The following is a 15,681-nucleotide window of genomic DNA, read 5'->3' as shown; positions in this document are numbered from 1 at the left end:
GATGCCCCCTTGACCAGTGGTCGAGGTGAATATGCTCCTGACACCAATGTTCAAAGGCGTGCCCGTCCTCGACATACTGATCAGCCGGATGTTGAGTGGCACGTTTTTCCCTAGAGTAAGGTGACACTGCGGATGATCGCCAACTACTTAAATAAATACAACCTGATGCGGGTGACCTTAGCCAGACCTTCTATCGACCAGCGGGCCAACCTGGCAGGCGGAGCCTACAGCGCCTGGTCAAGGTTTCACATTGAGGCAGGTGCCACTCTGCTTCTTCACTCGTTTTTTCAGGGGGTTGCAAATTACATCAGAGTAGCCCCCTTTCAAATCACCCCAAATGGATATAGAATGCTGGCCGCACTCTATATCCTTTATAAACTCAAAAAATGCCAGTACCTACTCCCCACGAGGCAACATTCTTTTCGACCTTAAGTCCAACCCTAACCAATAAGGTACGGGGTTCTTCCACCTTTGTCATCAAGAAACCGGGCGCACTTTCTTGTTTGACACAACTCACATTTCCAATGTGGGGAGGTATCACCATGAATACTTCCTTACTCCTGACTTAGTCGCAAACAACCTGGCCTTCACCCGAGGAGGTAAAAATTTTGTTTTTTGTCACTAGCTTCTTCACATAGTGCTTTTCTGTCACAATGTCTTGACATTCCACTATGTTCCAGGCCCATGGTTACGACCAATCCCCACTCCAGGGATGGAGTCAAGGGCAGCACTCTTAGCCAGCATGCCAAATGCTGATAAGAGTGTCAGAAACTTAGTTACTGAGGCTAACCTTAGGTTGGTTGGCCTCTGGAGTTCCCAACCCGCGACGAGTGAACCTTCGGCGGGCGATGTGCAAGCTGAAGTGGAACCTGAGCAGGAACCCGAGCAGAAACCCCAGACGTCTCCTCCACGAAGGAGACCAACTGGGGTTACGATCAGGGAACCTGTCATCCCTCATCGAGCAGAGAAACCCTTGGTCCCCGAGGGCAAAGGAAAACAAAAGGCTGCTGAGCCTACCGAACTTTTTGACGATTCGTTGGACGAAAATGGTACAATAATCTCGCTTTTAAATCATTTACCAATTCCCTCTCATCTATTTGATGGGGATGGAAACTTTAGGAATGCTCCCTCTTTAAACTCAGATTTCTTCCAGCAACTAGGTAGTTCAGTAAATAATGCTACGACCAGTAGTTGTAGCCCGAGTACTCCACTTGTAATCCTTTTACTTTTATTCTTTTATCCTACATGGCCATTTAGTCTTACTGCTTGTGTTGCTTCCTTTGGTGCAGGTATGGACTCCGAGGATGTCTTTGAGCACTATCAGGCTGCCGCTGCCTCTTCTGTCCCAAAGAAGGATAGCAAGAGGGCTCGAGGGGAAAGCAGCAAGACCCCCTTGAAGAAGGCTAGAACAGAAGATGCTTCTGCCACTGCCCCATCCAAGGAGAACTCGCCACCTCCGCCCCCTCCCGAGCAGACGACTCCCACACCTGTTAATCCGCAGCCTTCTCCTAAGGCTGCCGACAAGGAAACCTTGGACAACTTGCCCGAAGGCTCCCTGCCCAGCTTCGTGGTCGGCTCAGCTAGGGAGAGGATATACAAGCTCTCGAAGCATAGGCGCAGCCAAGCCGCCTTCACTGAAACTGCCTCAATGGAGGCTGATCAGGTTGTCAATAGAGGGTTGAACGAGATAGTTAGCGTAAGTCATCTCCTGCTACTTTATCATTTATGTCTGATTTCTTTTCCTTACTTTATCTCATTCTTTGTCTTCAGGGGCTGCTAACTCTAACTGCTGGCTGGCGCCATGTTAGGGTGTTGGTTTCTCGGGGAAAGAACTTCGACTCTAGGCTTGCCCAGGCTAAGCAAGCACTTGATGCTGACAACAACAAGCTGCTCGAGGAGAAAAAGGAGCTATCCAAACTGAACGAACAACTATGCGAGGACCAAGCCACTCTCACCCAAGAACTTCTGGACGCTCAAGATGCTCTGAAGAAAGCCAACGAATCCAGAGAAAAATTCAGGGAGAGTGCCTAGCTCGTCACTCAAGAATGTAAGCAGCTTGGGCTCGATCTGACCGCCAGAAGGCAGGAGACGAAGGAGCTTGAGAAGCGAGTGCAGGAGCTCGAGGAGGATGGGGCGAAGAATTTGAAGAAGTATAAGGAGGTCACTCACCTCTGCTTTTATGAATTCTGGAAGCACAACCAGGAGGCCAACTTCAACTACCTGTTCGAGCGGTTGAAAAGGACTCTGATGGCTCAGTACGCCATTCGGCTAGAAGAAGAGGAAAAAGCCAAAGTGCCTGCCGCTGATCCTAAAGCTGGTCCTTCAGCTGACCAAGGCACTCCTCCCAATCCTTAGGACCTTCCTGCTTCTTGAAAAATATATATATTTTTTCTTTTTTATTTCGTTTTCATGGCCCACGGGTCGTATTGTAAAGACAATTTGCTTTTATTGCTACGAGGATAGCTTTTTACTTTGTTGCAAGGGCAGCTTTACTTTTAATTAAACAATTACATCCGAGCAATACTGCTCGCGGTGTAAAAGAATGCCTATTGATATTATAATAATTTTGTCTATTATAAGATCTGTTCGCATGACCGAACTTAGCATAGTACTTTGGCTTGATTTAACAAAATATAAAATTTGAAAAATACTCTAAGTACCGTAGCATGCTTTCACTCATTTTGTTCATGTGTTTACATACTTATTGGTATGCTTTGCTATCGATGTACCTTATATGCCCCCAAGTGATCGAGGAGCTTTAGGTCCTTGGTGACTTGCCTTGACCACGACCTGTGCGAACATTACTGCTCGATAGGAAACTTAACACTTATAATACAGCAAAACAACACACGTAATGAACAAATACTTGTAAAAATAATTTTACAAAGGTTGGCAAGAATGACTGGCTGCGCACGGTCCCTTATAATCTCGTATTAAAAATGGACTAAACATATCTTTACGAGTGATCTTAAAAAGATCTTACACTTATAAGTGATTAGCCATACAACGTGGCTAACCCTTTTTCGAAACTTGTAAAAAGTAAAAATTGATACAAGCCAGTCCTTTAAAAAGGACTGTTTATTGATAATACTTGCACAGGTCTTCTCCGTTCCAATAGCGTGACACGAGATCTCCATTTAAGCGTGCAAGCTTGTAGGTGCCTGGATGAAGGACTTCCTCAATCTGGTAAGGTCCTTCCTAGTTTGGACCGAGCACTCCAGCAGTTGGGTCGCGGGTGTTTAAGAAAACTCGTCGTAGTACTAGATCTCCGACGTTGAATTTTCTTTCTTTCACTTTCAAGTTAAAATACCGGGCGACCTTTTGCTGGTACGCAGCTACTCGGAGTTGGGCTCTTTCCCGTTTCTCTTCGAGTGAGTCTAGGGACTCCATCATTAGTTGGCTATTCTGGTCCTGGTCGTATGTAATTCTTCTGTGCAAGGGGGGATCTTACTCGACAGGCAACATAGCTTCATACCCATATGCTAAGGAAAAAGGGCTATGACCTATTGTTGTCCGATGAGAAGTTCTATACGACCAGAGGACTTCGGGCAATTGTTCTGGCCATGCTCCTTTAGCATCTTCGAGCCTTTTCTTCAGGGTGTCCTTAAGCGTTTTATTCACTGCTTCAACTTGCCCATTTGCTTGTGGATGTGCGACTGAAGAAAAGCTTATGACGATTCCATGTCTTTCGCAGAAGTCTGTGAATAAGTCACTGTCAAACTGGGTGCCGTTGTCTGAGACAATTTTTCGAGGCAAACCATATCGGCAAACAATGTTCTTGATGACAAAGTCAAGAACTTTCTTGGTCGTTATGGTAGCGAGCGGCTCAGCTTCGGCCCATTTGGTGAAGTAGTCAACTGCTACGACTGAGTACTTCACTCCACCTTTTCCCGTCCAGGGATCCAATCAAATCTATACCCCATACTACGAAAGACCAAGGACTCTGCATCTGTTTTAACTCGTTTGGAGCTGCGCGTGGGATTTTGGAAAATCTTTGACACTTATCGCATCTTCGCACAAACTCCTTTGAGTCTTCGTTCATAGTCGGCCAGAAGTAACCTTGCCTTAGAATCTTTTTTGCCAAACTTTGCCCCCCAGCGTGATCCCCGCAGAAGCCTTCATGCACCTCCTTCATCAGTTCTTTAGCCTTTTTCGGTGTAATACATCTGAGCAGTGGCATGGAATATCCTCTTTAGTAATGAATACCATCGACCAGTATATACCTAGCGGCCTGTCGTTGAAGAGTTCTGGCTTTGTTTCTATCGGCTGGCAGTACACCATTTGTAAGATACTCCAAGTAAGGTGCCATCCATGTATCCTCCATCCGGATTTCCATTTTAGTTTCAACCGCTCGTATGCTCGGCTCGCATAATCTTTCTACTGGCACAATATTCAAAGTGTCAGCGTCTTTCGTGCTTGCAAGTTTGGCTAAGGCATCTACGTTCGAATTCTGATCCTGAGGTATTTGCTGGAGGGTATATTTCTCGAACTGAGCCAACAGATCTCTAGTTTTGTTTAAGTAGGCCACTATTTTAAGGCCTCGTGCTTGATATTCCCCTAGAACTTGATTCACCACTAGCTATGAATCACTGTAAATATCCAGCACCTTTATACTCATGTCTTTTGCCAATCTTAACCCAGCGAGGAGTGTTTCATATTCAGCTTCATTATTTGATGCAGTGAAGTCGAACCTAATAGCGAAGTGAAATCGATGCCCTTCTGGCGTTATCAATATCACTCCCGCTCCTATGTGAGATTTTTTGGACGATCCATCCGTGAATAACTTCCACGAGGGAGCTTTATCCTGGGGCTCAGGCACACTAGACTCTTCGCATTGTTCGTTGCCTGGGAGTTCAGTGAATTCGGCAATAAGATCAGCCAAGACTTGTCCTTTTACTGCTGCTTGCGGTGAATATTTAATATCGAACTGCCCGAGTTTGACTGCCCATTTTAATAAATTCCCAGCCGCTTCTGGCTTTTGCAGAACGTCCCCAAGGTGCTTGTCAGTTAAGACTGTAATTGGATGGGCTTGGAAGTAAGGACGTAACTTCCTCGAGGCCAAGATTAAGCAATAGGCTAGTCTTTCGATGGGAGGATACCTCAGTTCTACTTCGATTAGCCTCTTGCTTACTTAGTAAACTGCCTTTTGTATGCCTTCTTCCTCTCGCACTAGCATCACACAGGCAGCAAATTCGGTGATCGCCAGGTAGATGAACAAAGTTTCTCCTTCGATAGGCTTTGATAAAATAGGAGGCTGTGCCATATGGGACTTTAAGGCCTGAAAGGCCTGCTTGCATTCTCCTGTCCACTCAAACTTCTTGTTGCCTCTAAGTAGAATAAAGAAAGGGACGCATTTGTCCGTCGATTTGGAAATGAATCTACTTAGTGCGGCAATTCTCCCAGTTAGACTTTGCACATCCTTGATCTTCTCTGGCGATTTCATGTCGATCAGAGCTTTTATCTTGTCGGGGTTGGCCTCGATTCTTCTTGAATTGACAATAAACCCCAAGAATTTCCCTGATCCGACTCCGAAGGAACATTTGAAAGGATTTAATTTCATTTGGTACTTGTTCAACTCATCGAAACATTCTTGTAAATCCTCCACATGTCCTTCTACTTTTTTCGACTTTACCAACATGTCGTCCACATACACCTCCATGTTTACTCCTATCAACTCCTTAAACATGTGGTTAACCAATCGCTGGTAAGTCGCACCTGCGTTTTTCAGTCCGAAGGGCATTTCTTTATAATAGTACAACCCCGTATCGGTCCGAAAGCTGGTGTGATCCTCGTCAGGGGGATGCATACTAATCTGATTGTATCCTGAGTATGCATCCATGAAGGAAAGGATCTCATGTCCTGCAGTTGCATCGACCAGCTGGTCAATCCTCGGGAGTGGGAAACAATCCTTTGGGCAGGCTTTATTGAGGTCTGTCAAATCCACACAGGTTCGCCATTTGCCGTTAGGCTTGGGAACCAGTACGGGTTTAGAGACCCACGATGGATAAAACGCCACTCAGATGAATTCATTCTCCTTCAGTCTTTTGACTTCCTCTTTTAAGGCTCTCAATCTATCTTTATCGAGCAGCCTTCTTTTTCTTACACGGGTGGAAAATTCTTGTCTACATTCAGGACATGGCTGATAACTGCAGGATCTATCCCAGCCATGTCTTTGTACGACCAGGCAAAGACTTCCTGGTTCTTCCGCAAAAATTCCACCAGTGCCTGCTTCGTGGTTGCTTCTAAGTTTTTCCCAACCTTCACAACTATGGTCGGGTCTTTTTTGTCAAGTTGGACCTCTTCCAGGTCCTCGACGGGTCCAACATTTTCCTCAAAATCCCCAAAGCGAGGATCTAAATCCCTATCCTCACTTTGGGCAACACCCTATTTTGTGACTCCATCACCAGATTGGGCTTGTGTATCAATAGCCATCTGCAACCTATGTGAGGGAGTGTACTTTGACGTTCCCTTCTTCGCCTTTGTGATGGAGGCGTTGTAGCACTCCCTGGCTTCCCTCTGGTTTCCCAACATGCGTCCTACCCCTGCGTCGGTCGGGAATTTCATGGCCAAGTGCCATATTGAGGTGACGGCCCGAAGATCAACCAATATGGGCCTTCCAATGACAACATTGTACGCCGAAGGACAATGGACTACTATAAAAGTAGCGAGTAATGTCCTAGTAGCAGGCACTGTACCTGCTGTCACTGGAAGTCTGATTGACCCTGCTGGGGCGAGTCCCTCGCCAGAGAAGCCGTAAATCGTCTGGTTGCAGGGCTCCATGTCCTTAACGGACAACTTCATACGTTCTAGCGAAGATTTGAACAGGATGTTCACTGAACTTCATGTATCAACTAGTAACCTTTTCACCATCATGTTGGCAATTTGAACATCCACGACCACCGGATCAGAATGTGGGAACCGGACATGCTGGGCATCGCTATCAGAGAAGGTTATCTCACCCTCCTCTGACCGAGCCTTCTTCGATGCCCTGTCCTCCATAGTCATCATCTCGATGTCCTGGTCATGATGTAGGGTCCGAGCATATCTTTCCCTTGCCTTTCCATTGCTTCCCGCGAGGTGCGAGCCTCCACAGATGGTGAGTAAAGTGCCAGCTACGGGATCAGGCTGCAAAGGTGGCGAGCGTTGGTGTGTGGATGCATGCTCGTTGCCACCTGGAGCTTCTCGTTGGGAATTTCCCGAGGCCCGTATATATCTTCTCAAGTGTCCTTGTCTAATAAGGAACTCGATTTCATCCTTTAGCTGGTTGCATTCATTGGTATCATGTCCGTAGTCGTTATGATAACGATAGAACTTGGTAGTGTCTCTTCTCGAAATATCCTTTCGAATGGGGGCAGGTTTCTTATAAGGCACACTGGAACTCGTGGCCTGATACACCTCTCCCCGAGACTCAATAAGGGCAGTGTAGTTAGTTAACCGAGGTTCATAACGATTACCCTTGGCTCGTTTATTGTCAGAGGTAGAAGGCTCATTGTTCGGCCGTTTCCCCCCATTCTTGCCATTGGCATTGCCGTTCCCATTGCCTTTGCCGTTGCCATTGGGCTTCGACCCATTGGCGACTTTGGCGGGCTCGGCTATCCCCTTATCTTTGCCTGGGGGCTTTCCTTCATTGGCGATGGCATCGTCGAACTTGATATATCGATCAGCTCGATCCAAAAATTCATGGGTAGTCCTAACCCCATGATTTCTGAGGCTGTCCCAGAGAGGCGTGCGGCGCTTAACCCCTGTAGTTATGGCCATCATCTTGCCTTCGTCTCCCACTGTTTTGGCTCCAGCAACTACTCGCATAAAACGCTGGAGGTAATCTTTCAGTGATTCTCCGTCTTGCTAGCGTATTTTGACCAGCCGATTTACCTCAGTTGGGTGCACACGACCAGCATAGAATTGTCCGTAAAATTCCTTCACGGACATTTCCCAGGAAACTATACTTGTAGGAGGGAATTTGAAAAACCATTCCTGTGCAGCATCAGAAAGTGTTGCAGCGAAGATCCTGCATTGAGCGTCTTCAGACACTTTCTGAATGTCCATTTGTATCTCAAATTTATTGACATGAGATATTGGGTCACCATACCCATCAAAGTTCGGAAGCGTAGGCATCTTAAACTTGCTAGGACTCTCTGCCATAGCTATCCTCTGGACGAAAGGAGTGCCCTTTCTCCTATCGTGGTCGATATAAGATGTTCTTCCCCCGACCAGCTGTTGCACTGCCTGGTTGAGGGCATATATCTGGGCTTGCACGGCGCTAGGAATCGCCGGGGCCTCTGCTGCTACTGGGGGAATGTACTCATCATGCCGTTCCCTACGATCGTTAAGTACATCTCTCAAATCCTCGTCTCTTCTCCGCTGCTTGCTAGCTCTGAGCTGGTTAAAGACGTTATTTTTTCTGGGCTGCCCCCCAGCGTCACATCTTTCGGGTTGGTCATCCCTAGGTGGTAGGCTTCTGCCCCCACCTCTTTCCTCATTTCTCCGACCGGTGTTTCCTCTGCCTGAGTCGGCCTCATTATAATCATGGCCATCTCTGAATCTTGATTGGCTATGATGGGATAGACTATTCCCTCGGTTGCCATCCCGGGCTGGAATCTCCCGAGCGTTAGAGGGTGGCCTCCGTTGGTCGGTAGGTCCCCGTGCATTATCATGCCGTGGGGGGCCTCGAATCGCAGAGCCTGTCTCTGAGTTCCTTCTGTTGCTAGAAGGACGCTGTCCTCTGCTCGGAGGGTTTGGCTCATCGCCCCTGTGGCGTCTAGGACTACGGGGAGGCTGCCCGGCCCTATTCTGCCTTGGTTGCGGGGGATTGCCGCGACCAGCTTGGGATGGAGGCTGTGCCTCAGGGTCCCTTAGCGGGACATTGTTCTAAGGCATCGGTGGCTGCTCGGGCCTTCAGGGGCTCGAGGGTTGGATAGGCGGTCTAGGATTAGGACCCCTTTGGGGTGGCCCATTTGTAGGTTGATCAGGCTGCGATGCAGGTGCAGCTTGACTCCTAGCCAGCTGTAAGGCTTCTTCAAGGGCTACCATGGCCTCCCTCTGACGGCGGTCCATCTCTGCCTGCCTCTCACTCAGTTCCAGGCACTGTCGTTCAATCTCTTGCTGCTGCTGTGCCATAATCTCGGCAGCACTTTCCTAGCTGGCCCTCAGACTGGCCAATTCATCTTGTAATACCCCCAGGGTATTCCTCAGCACCTCGGAATCCAATTCTTCCTCATCGAATTCCAAATGTAGCTCATCCTTAGGCACGTTTGGAGGAGGAGGAGGCGGGTGAGATGGTGGAGCGCTAGCCACCTGTCCAGTTTTCTTGGTAGTTTTCGCCATTGATCTTTCAACAATATTGTATCAAGCTCTCAATGAAAGCACCAGAATGTTGACCCTGATTTTGGCCAACTGACACGGAGTCAAATATGCTTGATGTGGAAAAATACGTTGAAATGAATGTGATGTCAAAAATAAACAACACAAGAATTTATAGTGGTTCAGCCCCAAAGTCTGGTAATGACCTACGTCCACTTGAGTTGTTATTGATATAGGATTCAAAGGAGTGATCAAAGAACTAGGGTTCAATGAGTTTCACAAACCTCTAAAGAGCAAAAGAATATATCGAAGGTGATAGCTCTAATACACTTGTAAAACTCTAATCTCAGATAATCAGAAAGCAAAAGTCCTCTTCCTTGAGCTATCTTTCTCTATTTATAGGCTCAAGGAAGATTACATTAATTTGATACAGATATTCTTTCCTAAATAATCGGATACTCAGGAAATCCTAGGAGATAATTTCAGATACGATTATAAATGCATAAGATTTTCTCCGTATATAGCGAGTATACGACCAGGCTGGTCGTATATAAAGATTGAGCGTTGTGCCATAGATATCTTTCTGGTCGATGGTCGAGCAAGAATCTGCCAGATGTCAGCCACGTCATCCATGCCTATTTTTTGGATAACACTATCAATATCGGTCCAGTCCGATTTAACAAATACATCTGATCTTATCTGCTTTGCTAATGTTTTGGAAAGAACATAACACTACAATGTGTAAGTAGATTATATCGTAGATTGGCAAGTGAGTGTAAATCATGTACATTGACTAATCATAGGACTAACTTATGTTTGAACATATAATTATACTTATATTCCACTGTGATTACGCCATTATAAATATGATTACCTATATGCTTGGGATTTAATAGAAGTTTATATTAAACAAGTAATCATGAAAATAAAACATGTGAGCAAAGTGATTGACCAAGTAAAAAATGATTTCTATTCTTTTATTGATAATAAATTGAGATAACAAAGAAATTGGGTTTTGATTAGGGCATAAAACCCCAACAACTATCATTGTGGTTTTTTTGTAGTATTTGGAGCAATAGTAATAGCAACTCAGTCGTTTGTTTGCAGGCAATGTATTTCATATTCTTGGAACTTTCTGCAACTGCATGTTTTTTCATGGATATTGACTAAGAAGTTTTCTATTTTTTTTCAATAACATGGTACAATACAGTGTCAAAAGTTTTCATTTATAACCAATTACATTAAACACAAAAGATTATATTAGATTTACAAAAAATATTGAGTGATAGTATTTTTAGTTTTGGTTTATTATTGCTTTTTTTTTTTCTGATATGTGTAACCGGTTACACAAATCATGTATATGTTAACCTACTTTTGTTCTTGTGTAACTGGTCTCATTAGTTTTTATGACAAAAAATAAAATTCTTGGATTTCATTTACAAAAATTATTAGAGCTTCTGGTTTTGGTTAATGATTGCATTTTTGTATTATGATATATGTAACCAGTTACAAAATCTTATATGTGTTTAGCCTAAATTTGTACAGTTTTTTATTTTGCATCTAGTTTTTGCAATTTTTTTACAAAGAAATAAAAAATCTTGTTTGTTTCATTTTTATGTGTCTTTAGTGCAGTTGTTGTTAGGATTGGTCAAAAACATATTGAAAATTGGTTAAAAATTATCTTTTTGGGTCCAAAGTGTTTCTTTGGAGAATATAAGAATGTTGAAAATGTTTGGAGACATTTGAAGATGTTTTGGGTCGATGTATGGGGAGTCATTATAGAGGTGGTTGCGTTGCGTCACCTGTTGAGAGGCAATGCATCGCACGCCTTGCAAAAGTTAAATATAGGCAATGCATCCCTTGCATAAGGATGATGCATTGCCTACATGTAGGCGATTCATCGCATGGGATGTCTATAGGAAGTCGTACAAATACATGTTTTCGCTCCAAAACATATTTCAAAATGTTCTATAGCCACCACAACAAATGGGTTAAGATCCATCTTGCTTCCATTTATTAAACTAGCCAAGCCCCCCTTTGAATCACTTGACTAAATCATAGTTCCAATCCAACCCTTGATTTCCTCCCCAAGATCAAGTAATTAGCTAAAGAAAGGAAAATCCTCTTCCTAGTTGACCTCACCACTCAAACATCTCCCTGTTGATGCGGTTTTTCGCCAACAGTAGATTAATAAATCTAATAAGGATATTAGTTCTTAATTTTAAAGAAAAATGAAATAATAAGAACCCTTTTCTACATACACAACTTTTATGTGGTTTAGGGGTTAAATCCACCTAGTCCACGAGGCAAGAGTCGCGGGGAATAGGATGCATCTTAGATCAAACCCGACATTGTGGACCATCATCATTGTGTTGAACATCCCGAGGTGATTGGATGGATATGTGTTTCCATCAAATGTCGGCATGTTTGGCATCCTAAAGCCAATAGGATATGTAGGTGCTGCAATGTTTGGAGAGAAAAGTTCGACCTCCTCATTAGACTCACAATCATCAATTCTTTTTCCAAATAAGAGCTTCTTCATCTGTTCCTCCATCAAGGCCAGTTGCTCAAGGGTTAGGTCCTTGGTCTCTAGGTTAGCTGGGGGTTGTTCAACAACTCCCATCCTATTGTCCGCATTTGATGGGATGTTGTCCCTCCAACCCCGAGCTTGGTTAGGTGGGACATTCCCATTTTTGTGTATGATATATGGACCTCCCTCGTGCCAAGTATAGCTCATATCTTCCTTGCAACCTGGATACCTTCTTTGTGAATTCAAATGATTGCACAGGTTGGGTTGTGGATCGTATCGAGGACTTTGCACTAGGCTCAAGTTATTTCTTAGATCGCTCATAGACCTGCCTCCATGCTGGCTCCCTATCCAGTAACTTCTATTTGCAAAACTTCTATTTGCAAAGCTGGAGTATCTCGTTGTGGGCACGGTGGTGTAGGATATCTAACCTGTGATGGTGGATGCCATACTGGAGAGGTTATCCTCGTTCCATCAGGACGAAATAAATTAACCCGACTCGGCTCTAACCCAATGTCCTGAGTTCTCTATGCTTGGAGTTCTGGTCGAGACACAGGAGGATTCGCTGGAGCGTTTTGCCTCCGTGAACTTGTCCCAGCCTGCCCTGGTGGGTTGTTGTGGGCATTCCTGAGAATCTGTGAAGAAGGCACGAAGATGGGGGTCACAGTTCTAAACGATTGACTAACATTCTGATGATGACTCCTATAATGACTAGTGGGCTGAGTACTTCGGTGGTTTCGCTCTGAAGGTATAGATTTCGGAGTGGCGGTCCTGACATAAAGACTAGGTTTAGACCGGTTATTCCTATGGGACTTATGAGACCCACATTGCCTTTTTCCAACATTGACGTCGGTTACAAGAGGGGATAACCGAGCCAGAACCTCCTCGATCTGTCTGTTTGCCCTCGCGAGATTGCTCCTTAATCAGGCATTCTCCATCTCGACGGTGGTCAAATATCCTTGATTAGGATTTGGTGGGAGTGATGCCGAACTAACAACATCGTCTTGGCCCACCATTTGTTTCTTAAGACATTGCTGAACATCTGGCCCCTTTCTGTGGGAACAACGGTATGATGGGCCTCCTGTCCACTAGACTTCTTCTTTTCATTATTGTGCATCGATCGAGTGAGTACCATGATGAATGTCAACTGAAACTTGTGAAGCACTAATTTCGTCTCAATGAAAGCACCAAACGGTTGACGCGATTTTTCACCCTTAGTAGATTAAGAAATGAAATAAGCATATTAGTACTTAATTCTAAACCTAAATGAAATAATAAGTACCCTTTTCAACACACACAACTTTCACATGGTTTAGTGGTTAAATCAACCTAGTCCACGAGACGGTATTATTGCTTTTCTCTCACAATTTTTGTAGAGTTTTAGTAATACGAAAAGGCAGTCCCCTTCCCTATCCATTATCCCTGATATTTATAGGAGAATTTCCTAGACAGGTTTGGATAGCCAGGTGAATAAATATGGTATACATTTAATACAAATTATTCCCATTTACATTGGGATATGATATCATAATATAATAGAATATACTCCTGCTATCTCAGATAATAAATGATAAATAGGCAATACAGCCTGGGCATTAATGAGCGTATAAAGAGCCTCCTAGTCCCTTGGGATCCTTTAGTATGTGTTCTGACTAGGTTGCCATGAGCTAAATGTCTTTATCGGGTTGGTGTTCAAGGATTATCTAAAACTTAGTTCGTAGTACCTTCAGAGCACCCAAAGGAGGATCTAAACACTATTGGTCTCGAACTAGATCGTTATCCTAGAAGGCAGCCTAACAATAACTCAAATGTCGTTCTGCCAAGTCACAACTCAAGTTGCTCACATGATTGTTAACCAAAGGTTCTACTTGGTTGCTTTTTCACATATCCATTTTCCAGTTGTACCCCTAGCTGAGTGAGTAAACTCGTGATAATTTTTAGGGTACAACACTCCCTCTCTCTCCTATCATACTCGGCCAAGACCACATCTTCTCTCCATCAATTCTTATTTACTTACCCAAATAATAAAAAGACAAATAATGTCATCACTACTACAAAATTGACATGGGACAATGGTTTTAAACCGTCATATGGACTCTCATACGTCGGTTCTAGTACCGTCGTCCCATGCAATGTCATGCCATGTAAAGCATGAAATGACAGTTTAAATAAAAGTGTCATCTCCTGTCGTACATGAGACGATGGTTCATATACAAACGTTGTCTCTTGTAATACATGAGACAACAGTTTTTGTGCAAGCGTCATCCACTGCAGTAAATGAGACGACAGTTCCTACTCAAGCGTCATCTTTCTTCAGTACATGAGATGACAATTTATGTGCAAGCATCGTTCCCTGTAATACATAAGACGACAATTTTGTGGAGACCGACGTCCCATGTAAAATATGAGAATTTTTTAATTTCTCTATTTTCAACCACTATATTCTGTGTAATTACAACATAGTTCAGACAGAATCAATAGGCAGAAAAATAATCAATAGAACTCAGTATGTTCCAAATTTAAAAATTACAAGAATAAAATATACACTTGGAATAACTATGTAAGTGCTAACTAAAAACTACAATTAATATATTTTTTAATTCTGATTTCAAAAGTTAGTATAGCTATGACTCATCCGCTCAAGAAGCCTGGCTGCCCATTCATTTCAAGTTTCATTAATTTCACCAAGTATATATGTATTCTTCCCACCATACTACAAAACACACAATAAAAAACTAAGTCAGAAATTAAATTCAATAGAATTGTAGTTCAATAATAATAAATACACTTACATTACAAGTTAGTCATCGCATGAGTGTCTCATTCAAGCAATAGTCCTTCATCATCCTTATGATATAAAAACCGCACTCTACTAAAGATGTTTGACGAGGGCAATTGACTATTTTCCACTTGTATTTTTTTTCATTCCTTCCTGTCTTTCGCTTAATGTGTGAAGAGACACTATATATACATCAATATCATGAGCATATTAATTTTTTATTTCCATATCAGATAACCATATTATATTCTAAAATGAGTTTCAAATGTATTATCTATTCATAAAGTTCTTCAAATCATTTGGAGGGGATTTTCTAAGTGGATCAAGATAGTAACATGTATCGTCATCTGGATCAATGATCACTAACATCCAGTGACGTTTGCATTTAAAACAAAGCTATTAAAATAAACATCATAAGGTATAAGTATAATTAATATTAAATGAAAATTTTACTTACAATAAATGGTATGGCATTAACCAAGTTTGACCCATCACTATGTTGTTGATACGCTCTAAGATAATTTCAGCCCGATTATCCATATTTGTTCCAATTCTCAATGACCACGATGGCTCAATGAAACCAAAAAAGTGGGATATATCTCTATCGCACAACTCAGAATATATTATACTACATACAGAAAGTTAATGATATAATATTTATACTTAAAAAGAAACTAAAATATATAATGTTTATTAATTTAAAATTTACCTGATATAGAATGAAATGCAAGACGCGATGATTTCTTCCATAAGTCCAAAGTGTACTATATCCTCATCTGAGATATATAAGGTATATTGTTCACCCATAATATTGGTCTCCATAAGAATGTCAATCATGAATCCTGGTTCTACGTACTTAACTGAACCCAGAAGTATCTTCAAAAACATGGGAAGTCCAGTGGAAACCTTGAAGATAATCGACAGCTTATTAGCCATACTTGATCCTGCCTCTTCTTGAGTAGTGGGAAGCTGTTGTGGAGGATGTTTTAGGTCTTGTGTTGGCAGACAAGCTGCTGAAATCCTCTTTCTCTTTAGTCTCTTGGGTTCCTTCACAATAAACACAGAAAAGTTAGAT

This window comes from Humulus lupulus, chromosome 9 (assembly GCF_963169125.1).
Source record: "Humulus lupulus chromosome 9, drHumLupu1.1, whole genome shotgun sequence".
NCBI lineage: Eukaryota > Viridiplantae > Streptophyta > Magnoliopsida > Rosales > Cannabaceae > Humulus > Humulus lupulus.
This window is presented reverse-complemented; position numbering follows the sequence as displayed.